The 20698-nt window shown below is 37.3% G+C and overlaps 1 protein-coding gene across 5 annotated transcripts in view; it reads right to left on the bottom strand.

Annotated features, from left to right (window-relative positions):
- RNF169 (ring finger protein 169) overlaps positions 1-20698 on the bottom strand; it is a 136158-nt gene that overhangs the window by 32037 nt on the left and 83423 nt on the right. The window lies entirely within an intron of this gene.

Here is a 20698-nt window from a genome sequence, read left to right as displayed (position 1 = left end):
AAAAAACTAATGCAAATGCAAAAATAACAATAAACAACAGTAAAGACTTAGTCTTATCTTTCTAATTTCTACAGGTATGATTTCGATAAGCCTGAACTAGTTTTTAACATGCTGAGTCTAATTCAAGAGGCTGTGAATATGGGAAAAAACCAACATACACAATATGTTATGTCAGGAAGAGATTCAGATGAAGTAATGTACTCCCAACTCTGCCCAAGCCAAATAAGGAAGAAAGCTACTCCATAGGTAAGGAGAAGGCAAACCTGAAGTCTGTGCTAACGGCTCACAGGAAAGATCAATGCCTTTTGATGGTCACTGCCTTTAGATGAGAAGTTCTTATTCAACAACAGGCCCACAGACTACACAAAGGGGCATTTCACTTTTCCAGAAAAAAAAAAAGGCAGAGGGGCACAAGAGAGAACAGGTTTTAGCATCACATTAATTATCATTTACTGAACTCCATGTGTCAGGCCTGGGCTAAAGCACTGTACCTACATTATCTCATTAACTCACTTTAAAGAAGAAACTAAGGTTTAAGAGTTAGGTGAGGTATTCAAATTCACAGAGCCATAACCTTGGAGCTGGAATTCCAATCTACACTTGTCTCAGTGGTTCTCAACCAAGGATGATTTTTGCCTCGCAGAGTACATCTGACAATGTCTAGTGACACTTTTTGTTGTCACAGCTGAGGGGATGAAGTGTGTGTACTACTGGCATGCAGAAAGCAGAGTCCAGGAATTCTACTAAACATCGCAAATGCCCAGGATAGCCCCCCATATATACATGCACAGATATTGCTATTTTAAAAAAACTAAATATTAAATTTCCTGCTTTATGATTTTAGTGTTATTTTGTTTAGTGCTTAATGGTGTCTACATACTATGTTCTCCGTCTTTTCTAGTGTTTTAGAATGTATCCTTTGCCTCCTAATAATGTTTATTGCTGCTCTCAAAAGTTTTTGATAATGAACTTGTGTTGCTGGCAGAACAACCTTTTCACTGCAATGCTGAGTCTCTGCTAACACAGCATCATCTTAACAAATCCAAAAATTTACAAAATTGAAAAACCCATATATCCATTTAAATCTTCACATGAATCATGTTGTTTTCTTTCACTGGGTTCTTTAGATGCTATCTTTTGTCCCTTTTGATAGTTATTTACAAGGTCCTGAGACCTTTGTGTTGTGCCACAAGGGAACTCCTACACAAATGCTTTTTATATTTTTTAAAGAAATTCTCAGTAGTTCCCGTCATGGCTCAGCAGAAATGAATCTAACGTCCATGAGGACTCAGGTTCGATCCCTGGCCTCGCTCAGTGGGTTGAGGATCTGGTGTTGCCATGAGCTGTGGTGTAGGGTGCAGACATGGCTCAGACCTGGCATTGCTGTAGCTATGGCTGTGGCCAGCAGCTATATCTCTGATTCGACCCCTAGCCTGGGAACCTCCATATGCCATGAGTGTGACCCTAAAAAGACAAAAGACAAAAAAGAAAAGAAATGAAAGAAATTCTCCCATGCTATCTTTAAAAAGCTTATTATTTGACCTCTCACATTTAGATCTATAATCTACTTAGAATTGATTTTTTTTTAAGTCAACTATGTTAAGGCCTAACCTACATTATGATAAAATGAACACATATGGAATACAGAGCTCAGTGAACTGAGAGTGTATATATTTATGTAACCACATCCCTAAGCAAGATATAGAACATTTTTAACACTCAACAGAGTCCCATCAAACCCACGAGTAATCAATCTCCCACCCTACTCAGCCCTAGGCAACCTTTAATCTGATAACTATGACTATAGGTTAGTTTTGCCTGTTGTAAAATTATACAGCATATATTCCCTTATGTCGGGATTCATTTATTCAGCATATTTTTTTATATTCATCCATGTTACTAAGTTTATTATTACATTATATTCCTTTTATGGATGAGTTGTATTCCATTGTATGAATGTACCATAATTTGTCTATCCATTCAAGTGTTGTACATTTGAGTTGTATTTAGTTTGGGGCTGTCATGAATAAAACTGTAATGAACATTCATGTCGTTTTGTGGATAGATATTTTTATTTTGCCCGTCTAAACAGCTACGAGTGGAATTGCTGGGTCAAGCAGTCAGTATATGTTTAAATTTATAACTTTCCAAAATGTTTCCCATGGAGATTACACCGTTTTATACAGTCAGCCCTCCATATCTGTGGGTTTCCACATCAGTAGATTCAACCAATCACAGATCGAAAATCGAATTACCCAGCTACCAAAGGCCAACTGCACTATGCCATTTTATATAGAAGACTTGAGCATCCACAGACATTGGCATCCACGGGGTTTCTAGAACAATTCCTCCTCGCATATGGAGGGAGGATTGTACTCCCACTAACAATGCATGAGAGCTCCAGCTTATTCACATTCTTACATTCATTTGCACACACAGAAATCTTAGCTGTTCTAGAGAATGGAAGGGGATACACTGCATGTGGTTTTAATAAGTATTTACCTGCTGGCTAACAATGCTGAACATCTTCTCATATGTTTAGTAGCCTATCTTATTTTGTGAACTATCTATCCAATCAAACCTTTTACCCTATTACATAAACTTTATTATTAAGTCCAAGAAAATCTTCATAAACTCTGGCTAAAGGTCCACTGTTAGGTAGGCATTTTGAAAATATCTTCTCCCAGTCTTGACTATGCCTTTTTATTTATTTATTCACTAAGGAGTAAAAGATTTTACCCTTAATAAAATCCAATCTATCATTTTTGTTCTTCTGTGATTAAGATTCTTGGTTTTTTTTTTTTTTTTTTTGTCTTTTTTTGTCTTTTTTTGTCTTTTTGCTATTTCTTTGGGCTGCTCCCGCGGCATATGGAGGTTCCCAGGCTAGGGGTCGAATCGGAGCTGTAGCCTCCGGCCTACACCAGAGCCACAGCAACACTGGATCCGAGCCACGTCTGCAATCTACACCACAGCTCACGGCAACGCCGGATCGTTAACCCACTGAGCAAGGCCAGGGACCGAACCCGCAACCTCATGGTTCCTAGTCGGATTCGTTAACCACTGCGCCACGACGGGAACTCCAGATTCTTAGGTTCTTGACTAGTAAATCTCTGCCTGCTCCAGGGTCATTACTTTTTCTTCTACATAATTTTAACTTTTATGTTTAGTCTATGATGCTTGTTTTCTTTTCTTTTTTTTCTTTTTGTCTTTTTTGTCTTTTTAGGGCCACACCAGCAGCATATGGAAGTTCCCAGGCCATATGCTGTAGCCACTGGCCTATACACTAGTCACAGCAAAGCAGGATCCCAGGCACGTCTGCAACCACACCACAGCTCAAGGCAACACTGGATCTTTAACCCACTGAGAGGCCAGGGATTGAACCTGCGTCCTCATGGATGCTAGTCAGATTTGTTTCCACTGAGCCGTGACGGGAACTCTCTATGATCCATTTTGAGTTAATGTCTGATCAACATTTGCTTTTCCTTATTCATCAGTTTGTACCAGGACCATTGTTGAAAGATTGTTCTTTTCCTACTGAATCACCTTTGCGCCTTTGTGAACATCAACTGACTACACATGAGGGTCTACTGCAAAACTACATTCTAGTCCATCGATCTATGTGTCTTCTCCTCATGCCAATACCATACTATCTTGATGACTATCATTTTTAAATCTGGTAGTAAAGTCCTCCATCAGAATCTACCAAAAAAAAAAAAAAAAAAAAGCTACTAGAACTATTGAATGAGTTTAGCACAGTTGTAGGATAGAATATCAAAATATAAAAATCAATAGTATTTTTATATACTCACAAAGATTATATACCATCTACAGTAATATCAAAAGATGTGAAATACTTCAGATAAATTTGACAAAAGATAGGAAACTGAAAACCACAAAACACTGCTGAGAGAAACTACAGAGGACCTAAATAAATAGAAGGATACAATGTTGATGGGTCTAGAGCCTCAGTTACTGAGATGTCAATTCTCCCCAAATTGATCTATAGAGTCAATGTAATTCCAATCAGAACCCCAGAAAACTTTCTGGTAGAAATTGGCAAGCCAATACTAAAATTCAGGTGGATATACAGAGAACCAAGAAGCCAAAATAACTTTTAAAAAGAACAAAGTTGTAGGGTTAATACTAGGCTTATTATAAAGCTACAATAATCAAAACAGAATGGTACTGGTATGAAAATAAACAAATAGATCAATAATGAAGATAGAATACAGAGTTTAGAAATAAACCAACAAACACATGGGTAACTAATTTTTGATAAAGATAGAAAAGGCAATCCAATGGAGAAAGGACAGTCTTCTCAATAAGTGGTGGGAGAAAAACTGAGACACTCACCTGAACACCACATATAAAAATTAACTCTAAATGGAACATATACCTAAATGTAAAGCCTAAAACTATAAAATTTCCAGAAGAAAACGTAAGAGAAAATTTTTGTGACCTTGGGCTGGGCAAATAATTCTTGGATATAATACCAAAAGCACAATCCACAAAGGAAAAATGTATATAAATTGTATTTTTTGAAAGTTAAAAACTTTTACTCTTCAAAAGGCTCTATGAGAATGAGCCTCCCATTGGGAAAAAATATTTGCAAAGCATATACACCTGATAAAAGACTTGTATCCAGAATATATAAAGACCTTTCAAAATTCAACAGCAAGAAAATACATGACCACTTTTTTTATTTAAGAAGGCAAAAGATTTGAATAGATATTAAGTCAAAGAAAACATACAAAAGGCAAATAAACACATGAAAAGATGCTCAACATCATTAGTCATTAGGGAAACAGAAATTAAAACCAGAATGAGATCCCACTACAGACCAGTTAGAATTGCTAAAATTAAAAAGACTGACCATAACAAATGCTGACAAAGATCAAGAGAAACCAAAACTTTCATACACTACTGGTAGGAATTAAAATGGTAAAACCACTTTGGAAAAACTTGGCAGTTTCTTAAAAAAAGAAACACACCTACCATATGATCCAGCCATCTCATGCCTATGTATTTACCTATCTTAAAAAAGGAAAAAAACCTACCATACAATCCAGCATCTCATGCCTAAGTACTTACCTATGAGAAATATTCCATACAAAGACTTGTACGTGAATATTCATGGTAGTTTATTTGTAATAGCAAAGAACTGGAAACAACCCAAATGTCTATCAACAAGCAAACAGATTGAAATGAAATGTGATATATCCACACAATGAAATGCTATTTTGCAATAAAAATAATAAACTATTGATACATGCAACTAAGTGAATGAATCTCAAAATAATTGTGCTGAGTGAAAAATTCAAACAGAAAAGCATAAACAACAAAATAAAAAACAGATAAGCTGGACTTCATCAAAATTAAAAACTTTTGTGCAAAGGAAATTATCAAATTGTCAAAGTGAAAAGACAACCCATAGAATGGGAGAAAATATTTCAAATCACCTACGTGATAAGGATTTAATATTGAGAATTTATAAAAACTCTTACAACTGAACAACAAAGACAACCCAATTCCAACTGAACTAAAGACTTGAACAGACATTTCTCCAAAGAAGAGATATAAAATGGTCAACGAGCACACGGAAAGATGCTCGACATCAGAATTCATTAGAGAAATGGAAATATAAAACCTATTGAGATACCCATTAGAACGATTACTTCAAAAAAATCAGAAAATAACAAGTGCTAATGAATGTGGATAACTGGAGCCCTCATACATTGCTGGTAGGAATGTAAAATGGTACAGCTGTTTTCTCAAAAAATTAAATATACAATTATTTCTATGACTCAGCAATTACACTCCTAGTTATATACCTCAAAGAAAAGAAGGTAGGGGGTCAAACAAATGCTTGTATACCAATGTTTACTGCAGCATTATTCACAACAGCCAAAAAGTGGGAACAATCCAAGTGTCCATCAGGAGATGAAAGGATAAACAAAATGTGAATACATACAATGGATATCCAGTCATAAAACGGAATCGAAGTACTAAAACATTCTACCATGTGTATGAACCTTGAAAACACTATGTTGAGGGAAATAAGTCAGACAAGAGGACAAATATTTCCTTATATATTTTGGATTGGCAAATCTCTAGAAAGTGGAAGTAGGTTAGAGGTTATTAGGGGGTGGGAGATAGGGAGGTGATTAATACGTAAAGAGTTTCTATTTGGAGTGATGAAAAAATTTTGGAAAAAGAGAACAGTGATAATTGCACCACATTGTGAACGTACAAGCTACTGAATTGGTTAAAATGGCAAATTTTGTGTGTGTGTGTGTATGTGTGTGTGTTTATTTTTAGGGCTGCACCCGCAGCATATCGAGTTTCCAGGCTAGGGGTCCAATCAGAGCTACAGCTGCCAGCCCAAGCCACAGCCACAGCCACTTGGAATCCAAGCCGTGTCTGTGACCTACACCATAGCTCACGGCAATGCTGGATCCTTAACCCACTAAGTGAGGAAGCCAGGGATTGAACCTGTAACCTCATGGACACTGGTTGGGTTCGTTAACCACTGAGCCACAACAGGAACTCCTATGTTGTATATATTTAATAGCACTTAAAAAGCTTTTTAAGTGTCAAATAACTTATTATATAAGTATTATGAATAATAATAAGTATAATAAGTATAAGTATGATAAGTATAAGCATTGTAATAACTTATAATAATAATAACTTATAATAAGTATAATTAGTATAAGTATAATAAGTATTATAATAACTTATTATGTAAGTATTATATAAGTATTATCTTTTTAATACGACAATAAACAACTTGTATGACAAGTTACCTAAGACAATATTTTAGTAGAAGACTTCAACTAACCTTCTGGTTAGAATCAGGTACTTAAACTTTCTACTAAAAGCCACAGAGCAAATTCCTAGCTAGAGGGCAAGACTCCATCAGAGCCCTACTGAGCTCACTAGATTCTTAAATCCTGTTCACACAAAGGCAGAGATGCCTATTCAATATTTGGAGCTAATTCACAGGTCTTGAATTAATACTTGTTTCACTGTGAAAAATTATTTATCTTCAAAATTGCAGAATCTGAGAGATAGGTATACAGGGGTTCATTTTATTATTTTTTCCACCTTTATATTTGTTTGAATGTTACAAAAATTAAAAATTTAGAAATCATTTATAACATCCACTATGCTACTTAACAAACCTCAGGTCCTGGGTGATTACAGAAATAACTGAAGGGCTTATAGAGCCTATACAGAGAGTTCTAATTACGGTTTTCAAATGCTAAGTAACTCCTCCAAAGTGCTATTAGCACTTCATATGGTAACTAGCCATTCTTAGAGTTTAGAAGAAAACACATATACATACTACATTGTTTCAAATGAAATAAATATATATATATATATTTTTTTTTTAAGGCCACACCCATGGCACATGGAAGTTCCTGGGCCAGGGACTGAATCTGACCTGCAACTGCAGCAATGCCAGATCCTTTAACTCATGGCACCAGGCCAGGGATTGAAGCCACACTCCATAGCAACCTGAGCCTCTGCAGGAGGATTCTGAACCCACTGCACCACAGCACGAACTCCTCAAATGAAATATTTTAAAATACATTTCATAACACTCAGAATATAATCCTATCATGAATTTTCAACACAAAGTGCTTGTGTCCCATAACTTGTTTTCAAGCTTCTCCTCCCCCAGACACTAAGAGCGTCTTTCAATCTGGAACCATGTCTTATTCATCCTCGGTTTCCCTCTCCCACTTAAGTCTAGACACATGCTTGTGTTCAGTAAGTTTAGTTCCACAAATATTTACGGAGCACTAAAATCTATATGTCAGGCAGTGCTCTCAGTGCTGGGAACAAAGCTGCTTGCATAAGCCTTACATTATAGTGGAATATGATTGAAATGAGAGATGAGATCTGACTGACCAACTTCTAAAAGGTCCTTTCAGGACTGAGGACAAGATGGCAGAGCAGAAGCACTCTGAGTTCATCTCCTCTCACAAGCACAACAAAGTCACAACTTACTTCTGAACAACTATCGTTAAAAAAGACGGGAACCTACCAAAAAAGATATTCTACATCCAAAGACATAAAAACGAAACACAATGAGGAAAGGTGCGCTCGCAATATAACCAAATCTCATAACACCAAGTAGCCGACCCACAAACTGGAGAAGAAGTACACTGAGAAGTTCTCCCATAGGAGCGAGAGCTCTGAGCTCAACGTCAGGCTTCCCTGCTTGCAGGTCTGGCATTGAGAGAAGCCCACAGAGCATCTGCTTTGAAAGCCAGCGGGGCTTGACTGCAGGAGTTCCACAGGACTGGAGGAAACAGAGACTCCACTCTTGGAGGGTACACACAAAGTCATGTGTGCACTGGGACCCAGGACAAAAGTAGTGCCTTCATAGGAGCCTGAGCCGGACCTACCTGCTGGTCTTGGAGGGTCTCCTGGGGAGGCAGGGGGGCGGCTGTGTCTCAATGTAGGGCAAGGACACTGGTGGCAGATGTACTGAGGAACATTCATCTGTGTGAACTCTCCTGGAGGCCACCATTTTCGCACCAAGACCTGGTCCCATCCAACAGCTTGTCTCCAGGGCTGGGACACTTCAGGCCAAAAGACCCAACAGGGTGGGAACACAGTCCCACCCCTCAGCTGATAAGCTGCCTAAAGACATCCTGAGCCCACAGCCACCTCTAGATATGCCACTTGACCCTGCCCTGACCACCTGAGGGCCAAGACCCAGCTCTACCCGCCAGTGGACAGGCACCAACCCCTCCCACCAGGAAGCCTGCACAAGCCTCTAGATCAGCCTCACTCACAATGGGGCAGACACCAGGAGCAAGCAAGCTATGATCTGGCAGCCTCCAGAATTGAATCTGAAATGCAGATCAGAACCTACCCTAGGACTAACTGGTCCCTGACCCTTGGGTGACAAGAGGGGAGTGTACTGCTGGGACACTTAGGACAACCCTCACAGTAGGCCACTTCTCCAAGGTATAGAAATATAATTAACCTTTTACATACATAAAAATACAAATAGAAATTTAAATGAGATGGCAGAGGAATATGTTCCAAAAAAAAGGAACAAGACAAAACCCCAGAAGAACTAAGTGACATGGAGATAGGCAATCGACCAGAGAAAGAGTACAGAGTAATGCTTATAAAGAACTCAGGAAAAGAATGGATGGATGCACAGAGCAGGAAGTTCTAAGAAGTTTTTAATAAAGAATAACCAAATAGCGTTGAAGAGCACAATAACTGACATGAAAAAGACACAAGACAGAATCAATGAATAAATGAGGCAGAAGAACTGATAAGTGAGCTGGAAGACAAAGTAGTGAAAAGCACTGCCACAGAACAGAACAAAGAAAAAGGATGAAAAGAAATGAGGACAGCTTAGAGACTTCTGGGAAAATGTCAAATGTACCAACAATTGCATTCAGTGATTCTGGAGGAAGAGAAAGAAAGGGCCTGAGAAAATATTTGTAGAGATAATAGCTGAAAACTTGCCTTTTATGGGAAAAGAAACAGTTACCCAAGTTCAGGAATCACAGAGTCCCATACAAGATGAATCCAAGGAAGAAGACACATGGTAATCAAACAGACAAAAATTAAAGAGACAATAGTAAGAGCAACAAGGGAAAGTAACAAATAACATACAAGACTCCTCATAAGGTTATCAGCTGATTTTTCAGCAGAAACTCTGCAGACCAGAGGGAGTGGTAAGATATATTTAAACTGATAAACAGGAAAAACCTATATTCAAGAATATCCAGCAAGGCTCTCATTCAGTGTTTTTTTCTCTTTTTTTTCTTTTTACAGCTGCACCTGCAGTATATGGAAGTTCCCAGGCTAGGGGTCGAAGGGTCGAATAGGAGCTGTAGCTGTCAGCCTATGCCACAGCAATACAGGATCCAAGCTGCATTTGGGACCTATACCACTGCTCACAGCAATGCCAGATCTGTACCTGACTGAGCACGGCCAGGGATTAAACCTGCATCCTTATGGATACTAGTTGGGTTCGTTACACTAAGCCACAATGGGTACTCCTCTCATTCAGATTTGATAGAGAAGTCAAAAGTTTTACAGACAAGCTAAAGCTAAAAGATTTCAGCACCACCAAAATGGCTTTACAACATGCTAAAAAACAAACAAACAAAAACATCCTCTAAGCAGGGGGAAGAAAAGGCCACAACTAGAAACAAGAAATGGAAATGCTCATCAGTAAAGTCAAACGTACAGTAAGGTAGAAAACCATCCACACACAAATATGATATCCAAATCAGTAATGGTGAAGAGAGTACAAATGCAGAATTTTCAAAATGCAACTGAAAGGAAGAGATCAGCAGCTTAAAACAATCATGTGTATATACAGACTGCTATATCAAAACCTCAAGGTAACCAGAAACCAAACATCTATAATAGATAGACACGGAAAAGAAAAAGGAATCCAAGCATAACACTAAAGATAGTCATTAAATCTTTTGTTCAAGAGAAGAGAACAAAAACAAAAGAAAGAAAAAATACCTACAGAAAAAAATCCAAAACAATTAATAAAATGGCAATAAGGGACATTTTTCACAGAACTCGAACAAAATATTTTTAAAATTGTTTGGAAGGACAAAAGACCCAGAATAGCCAAGGCCATCTGGAGAAAGAAAAATGGTGCTGGAGGAATCAGGCTCCCTGACTTCAGACTATACTACAAAGCTACACTCATCCAAACCGTATGGTACTGGCCCAAAGACAGAAATGTAGATCAGTGGAACAGGATAGCCCAGAATTAAACCCACGCACCTACAGTCAGCTCATCTATGACAAAGGAGGCAAGAATATACAATGGAGAAAAGACAGCCTGTTCAATAAGTGGTGCTGGGAAAACTGGACAGCCACATGTAAAAGAATGAAATTAGAACACTTCCTAACACCATACACAAAAATAAACTCAAAACAAACCTTTCCACAGAAAAGAAAATCATGGACTTGGAGATTAGACTTGTGGTTGCCAAGGGGGAAGGGGAGGGAATGGGAGGGACTAGGAGCTTGGGTAAATAGATGCAGAATGTTGCCTTCAGGATGTATTAGCAATGGGATCCTGCTATGTAGCACTGGGAACTCTTTCTAGTCACTTATGATGGAACATGTAATGTGAGGAAAAAGAATGTATACATATATGTGTAACTGGGTCACCATGCTGTATGGTAAAAAAAAAAAAAATATATATATATATATAACTAAATGATAAAAAAATAAAAAAATAAGCTCAAAATGGATTAAAGACCTAAATATAAAATCGGATACTGTAAAACTCTTAGAGGAAAACGTAGGCCAAACACTCTCTGACATAAACCACAGCAACATCTTCTCCGATCCACCTCCTACAGTAATGACAATAAGAACAAAAATAAACAAATGGGACTTAATTAAACTGAAAAGTTTCTGCCCAGCAAAGGAAACCCTAAACAAAACGAAAAGACAACCCACAGAATGGGAGAAAATATTTGAAAATGAGTCAGCTGACAAGGGATTAAGCTCCAAAATTTATAAACTCCTCCTGCCGCTCCATACCAAAAAAAACCACAAACAACCCCATCAAAAAACGGGCAGAAGATCTAAACAGACAATTCTCCAAAGGAGACATGCAGATGGCCACAAAACACATGAAAAGATGTTCAACATCACTCATCATTAGAGAAATGCAAATCAGAACCACTATGAGGTACCACCTTACCCAGAATGGCCATCATCAAAAAGACTACAAACAATAAATGCTGGAGAAGGTGTGGAGAAAGAGCAATCCTATTACACTGTTGGTGGGATTATAAATTGGTACAACCACTGTGGAAAAGAGTATTGAGATTCCTCCGAAAACTAAAACTAGAACTACCATTTGATCCAGCCATCTCACTCCTGGCCATCTAGCCAGAGAAAACCATGACTCAGAAAGAGACATGTACTCCAGTGTTCACTGCAGCACTATGTAGAAAAGCCAAGACATGGAAACAACCTAAATGCCCATGGACAGAGGAGTGGATAAAAAAGATGTGGTACATATACACAATGGAATATTACTCAGTCATTAAAAGGAACGAAAGAACAGCACTCTTAGCAACATGGATGGACCTAGAAATTATCATGAGAAGCGAAGTCAGACATTGAGACACCAACATCAAATGCTCTCACTTACATGTGGAATCCAAAAAAACGGCACAATGAACCTCTTTGCAGAACAGATAATGACTCACTTACTTTGAAAAACTTATGGTTTCCAAATGAGAAAGGTTGGGGGTGGGGGGATGCGCTGGGGGTTTGGGATGGAAATGCTATAAAATTGGGTTGTGATGATCATTGTACAACTATAAAAGTAATAAATTCATTGAGTAATATAAAGAAACTTTTAAAAAGTCCCCCCTCAAAAAAAAAGGCAATAAGAACATACATATTCATAATTACCTTAAATGTAAATGGAGTAAATGCTCCAGCCAAAAGACTTAGAATGACTGAATGGATACAAAAATAAGACCTGTATATATGCTGTATACAAGAAGCTCATGTGTCTGCATCTAGAGACATATGCAGACTGAAAGTGAGGGGGTGGGAAAAGATATTCCACGCAAATAGAAATCCAAAGAAAGCAGGAGTAGCAATACTCTTATCAGATAAAACAGACTTTAAAAATAAAGACAGAGAAAAGAAGGACACTACAAAATGATCAAGGGATCAATTCAAGAATAAGATCTAACAACTGTAAATACATATGCATCCAACATATGAGCACCTCAATATGTAAGGCAAATATTAATAGACATAAAAGGAGAAACTGACAGTAACACAATAATAGTGGGGGACTTTAACACCCCCACCTACATCAATCGGAAGATCATCCAGACAGAAAATCAACAAAGAAACACAGGCCTTAAATGACACCCTAGACCAGACAGACTTAATTGATATTTACAGAACATTCCATCCCAAAGCAGCAGAAAATACATTTTTCTCAAGTGCACACAGAACATTCCCCAGGATAAGATCACATTCTGGGCTACAAAGCAAGTCTTGGTAAATTTAAGAAAATTGAAATTACATCAAACATCTTTTCTGACCACAATACTATGAGATTAGAAATCAACTATTAAAAAAAAAAAATCTGCCAAAACCACAAACACGTGGAGGCTAAACAACATGCTACTAAACACTGAAGAAGTCAAAGAGGAAATCAAGAAATACCTAGAGACAAATGAAAACGAAAGCACAATGATACAAAACTGTGAAAGGCAGAAAAAAGTTCTAAGAGGAAAGTTTATAGCAGTATAAGCTTACCTCATGAAACAGGAAAAATCTCAAAAAACCTAACCTTACACCTAAAACAACTAGAAAAAGAAGAACAAACAAAACCCAAAGTTAGTAGAAGGAAAGAAAGCATAAGGATGAGAGCAGAAGTAAATGAAATAGAGACCAAGAAAACAACAGAAAAGATCAATGAAACTAAACTCTAGTCTTTTTGAAAAGATAAGCAAAATTGATAAACCTTTAGCCAGACTTACCCAGAAAAAGAGGGCCCAAATCAATAAAATTAGAAATGAAAAAGGACAAGTTACAAGTGACACCAGAGAAATACAAAAGACCGTAAGAGACTACTATAAGCAACTATATACAATAAAATGGACGACCTAGAAGAAATGGACAGATTCTTAGAAAGACACAATCTCCCAAGACTGAACCAGGAAAAAACAGAAAATAGGAACAAAACAATTCGAGTACTGAAACTGAATCTGTGCTTAAAAAGTCCCAACAACAACAACAAAAACCAGTCCAGAACCAAATGGCTTCACAGGCAAATTCTACCAAACAGTGAAGAATTAGCTTCTATCCTTCTGAAACTATTCCAAAATATTGCAAAAGAAGGAACACTTATAAATTTACTCTGTTAAGGTAACCATCACCCTGATACCAAAACCAATATCACACACAAAAAAGAAAATTATAGGCCAATATCATTGATGAACATAGACACAAAAATTCTCAATAAAATACAAGCAAACTGAATCCAACAATACAATAGGATCACATATGATCAAGAAGGATTTATCCCAGAGATGCAACAATTTTTCAATATCCACAAATCAGTATGATATACCACATTAACAAAGTGAAGAATAAAAACCATGTGATTATCTCAATAGACGCAGAAAAAGCTTTGGCTAAAATTCAACATCCATTTATGATAAAAACACTCCAGAAAGTGGGTATAGAGAGAACCTACCTCGGAGTTCCCTCGTGGCCTAGTAGTTAAGGATCTGGCATTGTTATTGCTGTGGCATGTTTTCAATCCCTGGCCCGAGAACTTCCATATGCTGCAGATGTGGCAGAAAAAAAAGAGAGAAAGAACCTACCTCAACATAATAAAGGCCACATATGACACACCCACAGCTAACATACTCAATGGTGAAAAGCTGAAAACATTTCTTTTAAGATCAGAAACAAGAAAAGGATGTGCACTCTCACCACTTTCATTCAATACAGTTCTGGAAGTTCTAGTCACAGCAATCACAGAGGATAAAGAAATAAAAGGAATCCAAATTGGAAAAGAAGAAGTAAAACTGTCACTGTTTGCAGATGACATGATTGTATACATAAAAAATCTTAAAGATGCTACCAGAAAACTACTAGAGCTCTGCAATAAATTCAGTGAAATTGTAGGATACAAAATTAATACACAGAAATCTGTTGCATTTCTATATGCTAACAATGAAAGATCAGAAAGAGAAATTAGGGAAACAATCTCATTTACCAGTGCTAAAAAGAATAAAATAGCTAGCAATAAACCTATCTAAGGAGGGCAAAGAACTGTTACTTTGAAAACTGTAAGATGTTGATGGAAGAAGTCAAAGATGACACAAACAGATGGAAAGATATATCATGTTCTTGGACTCTAGGATGACTAGTCTATTCAAGGCAATGAAATTGCTATCAAATTACTACTGGCACGAACTCGAACAAAAAAAATTTTAATTTGCATGGCAAAGCAAAAGCAATAGTCAAAGGAATCTTGAGAAAGAAAAATGGCTTTCTGACTTCAGGCTATACTACAAAGCTACAGTCATCAAAACAGTACGGTACTGGCGGGGAAAAAAAAAAAACCCCACAGAAATTAGATCCATGGAACAGAAGAGAAAGTCCAGAAATAAACCCACACACTTATGGTCAATCAATCTACAACAAAGGAGGCAACAATATACAATGGAGAAAAGAAGAGTCTCTTTAATATGTGGTGCTGGGAAAATTGGACAGTTACAGGTAAAAGAATGAAATTAGAACATTCTCTAACACCATACACAAAAATTAACTCAAAATGGATTAAAGGCCTAAAAGTAAGACTGGACACTATAAAATTCCTAGAGAAAAACAGGCAGAATACTCTTTGACATAAATCACAGCAGTACCTTTTTGGATCCATCTCTTAAGAATAATGGGGGAAAAAGGCAAAAATAAACAAATAGGATCTAATTAAACTTAAAAGCTTTTGCATAGCAAAGGAAACTATAAGCAAAACGAAAAGACAGCCTACTTAATTGGAGAAAATATTTGCAAAATGATGCAACCAACAAGGGGGTTAATCTCCAAATATACAAACAGCTTACACAGCTCAATATTAAAAAAAAAAAAAAAAAAAAAACAGGCAACCCAATCAAAAAATGGGCAGAAGACCTAAAAAAACATTTCTCTAAAGAAGATAGGCACATGAAAAGATGCTCAATATTGCTAATCATCAGAGAAATCCAAGTCAAATCTATAGTGAGGTTATCATCTCACACCAGTCAGAATGGCCATCATACTGTCTACAAATAATAAATGTTAAAATGTCTACAAATAATAAATGTTGATGGTGAGGAGAAAAAGGAACGCTCCTACAATGTTAGTGTGAATGAAAACTGGTACAGCCCCTAGAGAGAGCAGTATGTAGGCTCCTGAGAAAACTAAAAATAGAACCACTATATGATCCTACAATCCCATTCCTGGGTATTATCTGGAGAAAAACATAATTCAAAAAGATACATTCAACATTCACTGCAGCACTGTTTACAACAGCCAAGACATGGAAGCAACTTAAATGTCCATCGACATATGAATGGATAAATATGTAGTACATAGATACACATGGAATATTACTCAGCCATAAAAAAGGATGAAATAATGCCATTTGCAGCAACATGGATGGACCTAGAGATTTCCAAACTAAGTGAAGCAAGCCAGACAGAAAAGGACAAATATCATATGATACTGCTTATATGCAGAATCTAAAAGATGAGATATAAATTAACTTATATACAAAACGAATAGACCCACAGACATAGAAAATAAATTTATGGTTACCAAAGGGGAAATAGGGTGGGAAGGGATAAATTAGGAGTTTAGAATTAACATAAACACACACTACTATATATAAATAGAAAACAACAAAGACCTATTGCATAGCACAGGGAACTATATTCAATACTTTGTGATAACCTATAAGGGGAAAGAATCTGAAAAAAAATAGATATGTGTATAATGCCATATATCTCAAACTAACAGAACATTGTAAATCAATATAAATTAAATAATACATAAATAAATAAGTAATCCTTCCAACAAATATTCTATGCAATATCAACTATACTTATTTGTGTAAACTGTACCAGTCACCACGTTTTTGGAAGCTTCTCTTCATTCCTCAATAAAAGGTAACCAAGCTGACAGTGCCATGAACACAGGGCTGATGGGAAGAGTGCTGCCCAATGGTACTTTAAAGATTTGAGGTTCACATATCTATAATTTTCTCTTTTTCTTATCTAAATTGGTAAAATAGTCCACCACCCAATGACAGTAGACTATAGAAATACTTGATGAGAGTTGTAGGACTTTCTGGCCTCATGGTGTTTCAGTAATTTTTTCCCCAATAAACAACTAATAACAGATTTTTCCTATATGATTATATTTAAGACATATAGTAAATTATTTAAGTTAGCACATTTAACTCATTTCCTACATTTTCTAGTTATCTCTCAGCCAAAGGTTCTCAAACTGGGACCCTAAACCCATAAGAAAATTCACAAAGGAGTAATGGAAAGATTTTAAGTTAATTTTCAATATGTACTTTAACAATCTAACTAATCATACACTGATAGTCCATAAGGTTGTATCTGCTAAATATCACTCTCTCAATAAATAGGCTGAATACATTTTTGTTGCTTATCTAGGGCTTATTCTTTAATAGAAGGCATCAACAACATTTTAAATTGTTATTGGGGTTATGAAAGGAGTATAATGTAAGTTGATAAAGTTGGGCACCACTGCTTCAGAAACATTGCTTTAGAACAGGATGAACTTGTTCGATATTCAAATTAGTGTCAGAACATTTCAATTTACCTTCGTATCTATAGTGATTAGTGCTCTGTATCTTCTTTCTGGCTCCTAGACTCTCATTTAATACCAACAGCTACCACTTCTATAGAGTCTAACTGGTGACTACTGCTGATGCCACTCACAAAAATAGTGTTTGGAGTAAGTAAGAACTACTTGAAGCTTCTACCTCACAGCATCCTGAAATCATACCAAATATTGCATACAGGCTAAAGCCATGACTTCAACTTTAGCCATCACAAAAAGAGCACCAAAGCAACCATCTGCTCTTCTGATTCTTACCCAATTTTAAAGAAATCACACTGATGATACTGTGCTATCTTCACTTTAAATTCTCAACACTTTTCAATTTAAACGTTATGCTTAGAATAAAGTATGCCTATTTATGACAGCATAACGTTTTACAAATGTTTCCCTTTATACAGTAAAGTGTTTTATTTACTATTTATTTATTTATTTTTAATTTTATGGCCACACCCATGACATATGGAAGTTCCCGGGCTAGGGATCGAATCCAAGCTGCAGCTGCAACCTACGCCACAGCCAAGGCAACGCTGAATCCTTTAACCCACTGCGCCAGACTGGGGATCAAACCTGCACCTCTTCAGTGACCCGAGCCACTGCAGTCAAATTCTTAACTCACTGTGCCACAGCAGGAACTCCTATAATAAAATGTTTTAAATTACTTCAATATAAGTTTTAAATTACTACATGTGTTACACAGAAATGCATATAAAATTAATTTTTTTTTTTTGGTCTTTTTGCTATTTCTTGGGCCGCTCCCACGGCATATGGAGGTTCCCAGGCTAGGGGTCCAATCGGAGCTGTAGCCACTGGCCTACGCCAGAGCCACAGCAACGTGGGATCCGAGCCGCGTCTGCAACCTACACCACAGCTCACAGCAACACCGGATTGATAACCCACTGAGCAAGGGCAGGGACCGAACCCGCAACCTCATGGTTCCTAGTCAGATTCGTTAACCACTGCGCCACGATGGGAACTCCTAAAATTAATTTTATGTGTTAAAGTTTATATAAAAATTGAACCAGCAGATCATATATATAGTTGCCAAGCTAAAAGGCTAAATGAAGGGGAAGGCACTTAGGAGAAGTATCAAGTAAGAGCTCTAAGTCATTGGTTACAAAAAGGTAAAAATAGGTCTTCACTGTCCAAAGTTCAAAGAATTCATTTCTGGTTCACACCAATAACTTTCCAGCTTCTTTTTTGTTTTTTTTTTAGTCTTTTTGCCATTTCTTGGGCCACTCCCGTGGCATATGGAGAGTTCAAAGAATTCATTTCTGGTTCACACCAATAACTTTCCAGCTTCTTTTTTGTTTTTTTTAGTCTTTTTGCCATTTCTTGGGCCACTCCCGTGGCATATGGAGGTTCCCAGGCTAGGGGTCGAATCGGAGCTGTAGCCGCCGGCCTACACCAGAGCCACAGCAACTCGGGATCCGAGCCTCATCTGTGACCTACACCACAGCTCAGGGCAACACTAGATCCTTAACCCACTGAGAAAGGCCAGGGACTGAACCCGCAACCTCATGGTTCCTAGTCGGATTCGTTAACCACTGCACCACAACAGGAACTCCACTTTCTAGCTTCTTAACCACAACTTTTTTTTTTCTGTCTTTTTGTCTTTTTAGGGCCGCACCCTTGGCATATGGAGGTTCCCAGGCTAGGGGTCGAATCAGAGCTGCAGCTGCCAGCCTACACCACAGCCACAGCAATGCAGGATCCTAGCCGCTTCTGTGACCTACACCACAGCTCATGGCAACACCAGATCCTTAACCCACTGAGCGAGGCCAGGGATCAAACCTGCATCCTCACAGATAACTAGTTGGACTCGTTTCCGCTGTGCCACGATGGGAGCTTCTTCATCATGACTTTTTGACAGTCAGCCATTGGTCAGCCATTTCTTACTCAAATGAACAAATTTAAAAATGGCAGCAATGGAGGGGGAATACTTTGTGCTAGATTTTTTTACAATTCCTAATTTTAAAGAATAATAGTTCTTATATATGGATTACTACTATGTCCCAGGCACTCTTGTACAGTAACCCTATAAGCTAGGAACTATGAGGTCCATTTTACAGACCAGGAAACTAAGACATGGAGAGATGAACTAACTTGCCCAAATTCACATGCAGAACTCAGTCGGCCCTTAAGCATTTTAATACCACCATCTCTCAGCTTAGGGCAAGACAGCCACATCATCTGTATGGTGATTTATTGAGCACCTGAAATTTTTTTTAAACGTTTGAGATAAACAAGAAAGTTGACTCTCAGAAGTAAGTAGCAAATGAAGCTTTAAACTCTCATTTGAATCCAAAAAAACAACTAAACTTATAATTTTACTGAAAGCGAATTATTTTTTAATTTTTACACAAATTTGGATAGATTTGGGAAATTTAGAAAATCTTCTTGTGGGAGCTTTATTAAATACCATATTTTTGGCAACTCCCGCAACATACAAAAGTTCTCAGGCCAGGGATTCAATCCATGCCACAACCATAGCCAAAGCTACAGCAGTGACAATGCTGAATCTTTAACCCACTGGGCCACAGGGAACTCCTAAATATCATATTTTTAAAAGTTATTTCTGATTCCTGAGTGATTTGGCTTTGAGGAAAATGCTGATATGCATATATTACAATGACATTTCCTATTATTCTATACAGCCATGAAAAACACTGGCATGTAGAGCAGAAACGATCACAGCCTTGTAAATCAGCTATACTTCAATAGAACTTTAAAAAATGAAAAAAATGTTAGCATGGATCTAAATATATAGATATGGAAAGCTCTATGTTAAATGAAAAAGTTAGTAAAAATGGCAGGAACAGTGTGATCCCACCACAAATCTGTTTCGTAAAAACTCTTAAGCTTAAGATAAACAAGTTTTCCTTCCAGCTTTACTGAGATATAATTGACATAGAGCACTGTACAAGTTCAAGGTGTAGAGCGTAATCATTTGGCTCAGATACATCATGAAACGATTCTTACATTAAGTTTAGGGAACATTCACCATTCCATATAGATACAAAATTAAAGAAATAGGCAAGTGTTTTCCTTGTGATGAGAACTCCTAGGATTTGCTCTTTCATACTCCGCATACAGCAGTGTTCATTCTATTTATCATGTTGTACACTGCATCTCTAGGACGCATATTTACCTTAGAACTGAGACCTTTGTACTCTTTGACTACCTCCCAGTTCCCTCTCCTGTCATCTCCTGCTTCTGGTGACCACAAACCTTTCTGAGTCTGTTTGTTTGTATCTGAAGTATAACTTACAACACTCTG

Source organism: Sus scrofa, chromosome 9 (genome assembly GCF_054392235.1).
Source record: "Sus scrofa isolate SSC_HxYL_T2T_F1_AM1 chromosome 9, Sscrofa_HxYL_maternal_Yorkshire_Landrace_v2.0, whole genome shotgun sequence".
Taxonomy (NCBI): domain Eukaryota; kingdom Metazoa; phylum Chordata; class Mammalia; order Artiodactyla; family Suidae; genus Sus; species Sus scrofa.
The sequence above is the reverse complement of the archived record's forward strand: the minus strand, read 5'-3'. Positions and strand labels throughout refer to the sequence as shown.